This window comes from Pristis pectinata, chromosome 1, assembly GCF_009764475.1.
Source record: "Pristis pectinata isolate sPriPec2 chromosome 1, sPriPec2.1.pri, whole genome shotgun sequence".
Classification (NCBI taxonomy): domain Eukaryota; kingdom Metazoa; phylum Chordata; class Chondrichthyes; order Rhinopristiformes; family Pristidae; genus Pristis; species Pristis pectinata.
This window is the reverse complement of record NC_067405.1, coordinates 110157560-110164687: the sequence shown is the minus strand read 5'-3', so window position 1 is coordinate 110164687 and position 7128 is coordinate 110157560. Positions and strand designations below refer to the sequence as shown.

At 43.6% G+C, this 7128-nt stretch overlaps 1 non-coding gene across 1 annotated transcript; it reads left to right on the top strand.

Moving 5' to 3' along the window:
* The first annotated feature begins 4363 nt into the window (after nt 1–4363).
* trnak-cuu (transfer RNA lysine (anticodon CUU)) lies at nt 4364–4436 on the top strand. Its single transcript has one exon. It is a non-coding gene; the product is annotated as a tRNA-Lys (tRNA).
* The last annotated feature ends 2692 nt before the right edge of the window (nt 4437–7128 follow it).

The window sequence follows — 7128 nt, the reverse complement described above, 5'->3', positions numbered from 1 at the left end:
GAGAACAACTGTTAGCGATAAATATAAATTAGTATCATCAGCAAAAACATATTTTATTCAGCACCTTCTATGGATAGTTTTTAACGGCTCCTTTAGAAGTCAAAGAACATATGAAGTGGGGAAGATGGAGCCTTGCAACAGAAAGTCCAATGTAGCTAACAATTAGAACAAGATGCCAGCTTGTTAACAGAGTTCAAGCACTCACCAGAAGGTATAATTGGCTGGAGGATCATTAAGGAGCTATTTGCATTTAAGTTTTCTACTGGTGATCATTGAAGAAATTACAATACATTTTGGTGTAAGGCAATTGACCTAAATCACTCAGCTCTGGAGAGAGAATTAGAGTTAAAATTTCAGGTCAAAGGTTCTTCATCAGAACTGGGAAAGTGAAAAAAAACAAGTTCGTCTTAAGTTGCAGAGAGGGTGGGGGAGGGTTGGATAGGATCAAAGGAATATCTCTGATAGAATAAGGCCTGATTTGTCAAGGTGATTCCATTGCTAATGGAACTGTCTGGGTGATGGATAATGAGGGCAGTTGGAGAGAAACAAAACAAAAGGGTATGTGAAGTGCAGGCCACAATGTTGCTGAGATATGAAACCAAAGGGAGAATACTAGAAATGTCCAATAGAACAGATAGTGTCTGTAATAAAAAAAACTGAGTTAATATTACACAACCTTACAACAGAACAGAAAAAAGTAAACTATCTGAAATTGTTTAAGATTGAGCCCTAAAAAGGCTGCAATATTCCCAGATGGAAGATGAGGTGTTTTTCCTCAAACTTAAGTTGGGCCTCATTAGGACAGTGCATGAGGCCACAGGCTGATAGTTCAGAATCAGAAAGGGATAGAGAATTAAAGTGACACTGGAAAAGCAGGGTTATCCCTACGTATTGAATGGAGGTACTCTGCAAAGCTTTCATTCAATCTGGTGACCAGGGTGGTAAACTGGGTTGCCAATTAAGTACTTTATCCAGGTTGTATTGAGTTTCTAGGTTGCCGGAGCTGTACTTATTGAGGCAAATGGAGAGTTTTACATCACACTCCTGACCTGGGTCTTATGGTTGAAAAGGCTTTGGAAAGTCAGGGGGTAAGTCACTCATTATAAGATATCCAGCCTCTGACCTGCTTTTGTGGTCAAAATATTTACATGACTGAGCCAATTAAATTTCTGGTCATCAATGACACTCAGGATGTTGAAGTTGATGCAATTAATTGTGAAGAGTAGTTCACTAGACTTTCTCTTCAGTGGAAATTTGAGTGATTGAAATGTTACTTGTCACTTATCAGCCCGTGATTTATTGTAGTCTTGTTGTATGTGTGATAGACGGCTTCATTTTCTGAATGTTGGAAGAGGAGCTGAACATTGTACAATCATTTGTGAACATCCCCACTTCTGACCATATGATAGAGATCAGGTCATTGATGAAGCTGCTCTCAATATTCGTGCCCACAAAATAGTCCAACTGAACTGAGATTTCTAACTTTCTTTGTGCTAAGCAGAACCCCAGCCAATGGAAATGTGTTCCTTTGATTCCCTTTGACATCAGTTTTACCAGGGTTTATTGATACCTCATTTGGTCAAATACTGCCTTCATGCCAAGGGCTGCTACTCACATCTTACCTCTGGAGTTCAGCATTTTTGCCAATATTTGAAGCAAAGTGGTGCTGACAAAACACAAGCTAAGCATCAGTGATGAAGTTGTTGGTACGTGTGAGTTACTTTCATCACTTTCCTGACATTTGAGAGATTCAATGATTGGGTGTAATTAGCCATTTGAACATACAAACATATGAATTAGGAGCAGCAATTGGCTGCTCAGCACCTGAAGCCCACCCTGATATTTAATAATTGCTGTGACTGTAACCTCAATTTTGCATTCCTGCATTTCTGTCTACCTTTAATCTCCTGTTTTATCAAGTATCTATATTCTGTCACCTTAAAGATATCTGCTTCCACTGCCATTTGAGAAAGAGAGCTCCAAAGAGGAATGACACTCTGAGAATGCAGGTTCCACCTCATCTTGGCCTTAAGTTGGTGACCACTTGTTTTAAAATAGTGCTACTAAAATGGAACCCCAGGTTCTAGATTCGCCCACTAGAAGATACGTCCTCACTACACCTACCCTCAGGATCTTATGTGTTTCAAAAAGGAAGACTGGATTTGTCTTGCTTTTGGTGGACAGGATAGAACGTAGACCATAGCACAGGAACAGGCCCTTCAGCCCACAATCTCTGCACCAAACACAATGCCCAATTAAACTAAATCTCTTCTACCTGTACATGATCCATATCCCTCCATTCCCTGCCTATTCATGTATCTAACAGCCTCATAAATACCATTATCATATCTGCTTCCACTGCTACCCCTGGCAGCCCAATCCAGGCACCCACTACTCTGTGTTAAAAAATAACTTGCTCTGCACATCTCCCTTAAACTTTCCCCCTCTAACCTTAAATGCACGTCCTCTAGTATCTGAAATTAGGATGGAGCCAGACGATCTCGCACATTGTCCAATGCTGAGGTTTTACTGGAGTAGCTTGGCTGGCAGTCCAACCAGATGCAGAACAGCAAACATCAGCACTTCATCTGGGATATTGTCTGGTCCCATTGTCTTTGTTGATTCCAGTGTGCCCAACTGTTTCTTGGCCTCATGTGGAATGAATCAGACTGGCTTCTTTGGTGATGGGGACTTCGGGAGGAAGCTGAGAGGGATCATCCACTTAGGTGAAAATGGCTGTAAATGCTTCAATCAGGCCTTAGGAACATGTGCTGGGCTCTGCAATCATTGAGATAGGATGTGCTTGACGCTTTCTTCTTCTCTGGGCTTTTTGTACATTTATAAATAAATCTCCATGCTTTCTACATATTCTGATTGCTTTGTTGACCTGCAATGTTGCCTTTGAGGATGTAGTAAATGTCTAATAAAATTCACCAAAGCCGTTTACATTTTATTTCTCTGTGTCGTTATGAGTGGAAGATGGAAGACAACTACTCACTGGAGGCAAATACAAATCTGGAACACTATGAACTTGGAGCCTGTGGATAAATTGTTCTTAATGTTCAGGCAAGGTGGAATACTTCAACAAATATGAGGAGAGGTTGGACAAGCTTGGGTTGTTTTCTCTGGATTGGCGGAGGCTGAGGGGAGGCCTGATAGAAATTTATAAGATTATGAGAGGCATAGATAGACAGCTGGTATCTTTTACCCAGGGTCTGAATGTCTAATACTAGATAGCATACATTTAAGGTGAGAGGAGGGTAAGTTCAAAGGAGATGTGTGGGGCAATTTTTTTTACACACAGAGAGTGGTGAGTGTCTGGAAAGTGCTGCCAGGGGTGGTAGTGGAGGCAAATACGATAGAGGTGTTTAAGAGGCTCTTAGGCACATGAATGTGTGGAGGGATATGGACTTGTGTTGGCAGAAGGGATTAGTTTAGTTAGGCTTTTAATTAGTTTAAATCGTGGGCCAAAAGGCCTGTTCCTGTGCTGTACTGTTCAATGTTTTAAATAAGGGGCATCTCAAAATGACAGTGGAACATTAGAGTTCTGTGTAATCACCATGTTTTGTGATGATGTTAAGATGCTTGTCAACACATGGTCTCCTTTCTAATCCCACAGGCCCTCCCAGCAACCTTGTCCACAATTCCTGCCACTCTGCTTCCTGTACGGACTCCATTCCATTATCCTGGTTTCTCTGCTTCCATTATATCTGCTCTGAAAATCTCACTATCCACATCAGAGCTTGCAACATCTGCCTTTTCCCTCAACTGTAGATTCCCCCGAGTCACAATTGACGAGGTTCTTGACTGTATATTCCATTTTGCACATTTCTGCTATGACACCTCTCCTGCCAATCAGAGCAGGGGCAGAGTCCGTCTCACCTTCACCTTCCATCTCACTGCTCCCACATTCAATATTGGTCCACTATTTAATCTCGACCAACACCCATTCCCCTTTGCATCGCACCTTCCCATATAAATGCAGGAAAGACAACTCCTGCCCCTTTACTTTTTCCCTTCTGACATCCAGAGGCCCAGTCTTTCCAGATGATTTCTTGTTTAATTTTATCTTTTTTAAATTTCAAATACTAGAGGACATGCATTTAAGGTGAGGGGGGGAAGTTCAAGGGAGATGTGTAGGGCAACTTTTTACACAGAGCGATGGATGCCTGGGATGGGCTGCCAAGGATAATGGTGGAAGCAGATATGATAGCGGCATTTAAGAGGATTTTAGACATGTGAATATGCAGGGAATGGAGGGATATGGGCAGAAGAAATCTAATTTGGCATCATGTTCAGGACAGACATTTTGGGCTGAAGGGCCTGTTTCTGTGCTATGCTGTTCTATGTTCTATGTCCAACAGCCTGGCTAGCTCAGTCAGTAGAGCATGGGACTCTTAATCCCAGGGTCGTGGGTTCGAGCCCCATGTTGGGTGATAGCATTTATGGGCAGGCACGGTAGTGTAGCGGTTAGCGTAACGCTATTACAGCGCCAGCAACCCAGGTTCAATTCTGCCCACTGTCTGTAAGGAGTCTGTACGTTCTCCCTGTGTCTGCATGGGTTTCCTCTGGGTGCTCCGGTTTCCTCCCACATTCCAAAGACGTATGGTTTAGGAAGTTGTGGGCATGCTATGTCGGCGCCAGGAAGCGCGGTAACACTTGCAGGCTGCTCCCAGGAGACTCGACGCAAAAGATGCATTTCAGAAATGATAAGATATCTTTATTAGTCACATGTACATGGAAGCACACAGTGTGTTTCGATGTACATGTGACTAATAAAGAAATCTTATCTGATGTTCTATGTTCTAATTCATTTCTTGGGACATGAGCATCACTGGCAAGGTTAGTATTTATTGACCATCCCTAATTGCCCTTTAGAACGTGGTTGTGAGCTGCCTTCTTAAAAAACCACAGGCATTCAGGTGAAGATACTCTCGTATTGCTATGGCATAGTGAGTTCCAGGATTTAGACTCTGTGATGATGAAGGAAAAATGATATATTTCCATCAGTTTGGTGTGTGACTTGGAGGGGAATCTGCAGCTGGCGGTGTTCCCATGTTCCTGCTGCCCTAGTCCGTTTTTGGTGGAAGAAGCCAAGGGCGTAGTGGGTTGCTGTCAGGATAGCCGATGCAAGTAACTGCAGTGTGTGCTGCAGATGGTGCATTCTGCAGCTGCTGTGTGCTGGTGATGGAGGGAATGCATGTTTCTAGTGGATAATGGAGTGCCAGTCAGGTGGGCAGCTTTGTCCTGGATGATGTCAAGCTTTATGAGCGTTGCCAGAGCTGCACTCATCCAGAGTATTCCATCAAAGTTGAGTGTCAACTCAATCTTTAGGTTCGCCGATGATGCCACTGTTACAACAATGAGGAAATGGAATACAGTAAAGGGATCGCAACCCTTGTGTCATGGTGTCAGAACGACAACCTAGCCCTTATTGCCAGCAAGATGAAAGTGTTTATTGTTGACCTAAGCAAGCAGGGGGGTGATCACAACCCTGTTCTCTTCAACAGAGCTGCTGAAGAGATGGTCCATGGCTTCAGGTTCCTTGGCATCCACATCAGCAGCAATCTCACCTGGTCCCTTCACACTGATGCAGTGATCAAGAAAGCGTATCAGTGTATTTACTTTCTTCAGTGTCTGAGGAAATTTGGCTTGTCCACGAGGATTCTCTCGGACTTCTACAGATATGCTGTAGGAAATATTCTGACAGGTTGCATCTCAGCCTGGAATGGCAACTGCTCTGCTCTGGACTGACGGAACCTGCAGATTCGTAAACACTGCTCAGTCCGTCACAGGCTCGTCACATCCTTCCAACCAGTCCATCTTCACGGTGCATTGCTTTAAGAAGGCTAACGGTATCGTCAAGGATGCCTGCCACCCTGGCCATTCCCTTATCTCTCTTCTACCTTCTGGGAGAAGATACAGGAGCTTGAAAGCCCAGACATCCAGACTCAAGAACAGCTCCTTCCCCACTGCTGTCAGACTTCTGAACCAATCACCTCTTTCACGCCCCCTTTCCAGTAGTGCTGCCACATTCTTGGAGTCTTAATTCTACTGCTCACAGTAATTCCATTACTATCACTGTAGTATTTCTTTTTTTATTACCTCAGATTACACTACAACCTTTGCATCATTCTGCTGTTTTGCGCTCGCCATTGTATTTATTGTTGTATTTATTATTATTGCCATGTGTACTGTTTACTCCGCGAGCTTCATGAGAGCAAGAAATTTCACTGCACTCATGTATGTGACAATAACCTAGTCTGATCTGATCACACTCTTGATCTGTGCCTTTTAGATAGTGGAAAGACCTTGTGGCTTCACTCACCACAGGGTATCCATCCTCTGACCTAGTCTGGTAATGACAGTGGCTGGTCCTGGTGAGTTTCTAATGCAGAGATTAATAATGCAGAACCTGATAGTACAAAGGCAGATAAAATACCAATATGACTAACACAGTGAAATAAGTTCTAAACTTAGGAAGCCCTCAGACTAGTGCGGTAAAAGGAGACACATGAGCCAGCAGATGCTGGAATCTCGAGCCACCTTCTGCTGGAGGAACTCAACAGATTAAGCAGCATCTGTGGGAGGAAAGGAACTGCCGATCAGGACCATGCTGGGTTTTGTGCCAAAATGTCAACAATTCCTTGCCTTCCACAGATGCTGCTTGACCCATTGAGTTCCTCCAGCAGATTGTTTGGTGTAGTAAAAGACTTGTTGCTTGAATTACCAGCTTTTGGAGCATATTTTTTGAAGGTATAATAAGTTAACACAAGGAAGACTTTAAATTGCAATTATTACACTGGGCTGCATTGAGCTAAATGCAGTCTGCTACCCAGAGTTGGCATTAGCATTTCTTGGTATCCTGCAGTGAGTGACACCACAAGGTCTTCCCGCCATTGAAAAAGGCACATATCAACACGGTAGCATAGCGGTTAGCACAACGCTATTACAGCACCAGCAATCGGGGTTCGATTCCCGTCACTGTCTATAAGGAGTTTGTACGTTCTCCCGTGTCTGCGTGGGTTTCCGCCGGGCGCTCCAGTTTCCTCCCACATTCTAAAGACGTACGGGTAGGTTAATTTGGGGTTTAAAATGGGCGGTGTGGACTCGTTGGGCCGGAAGAGC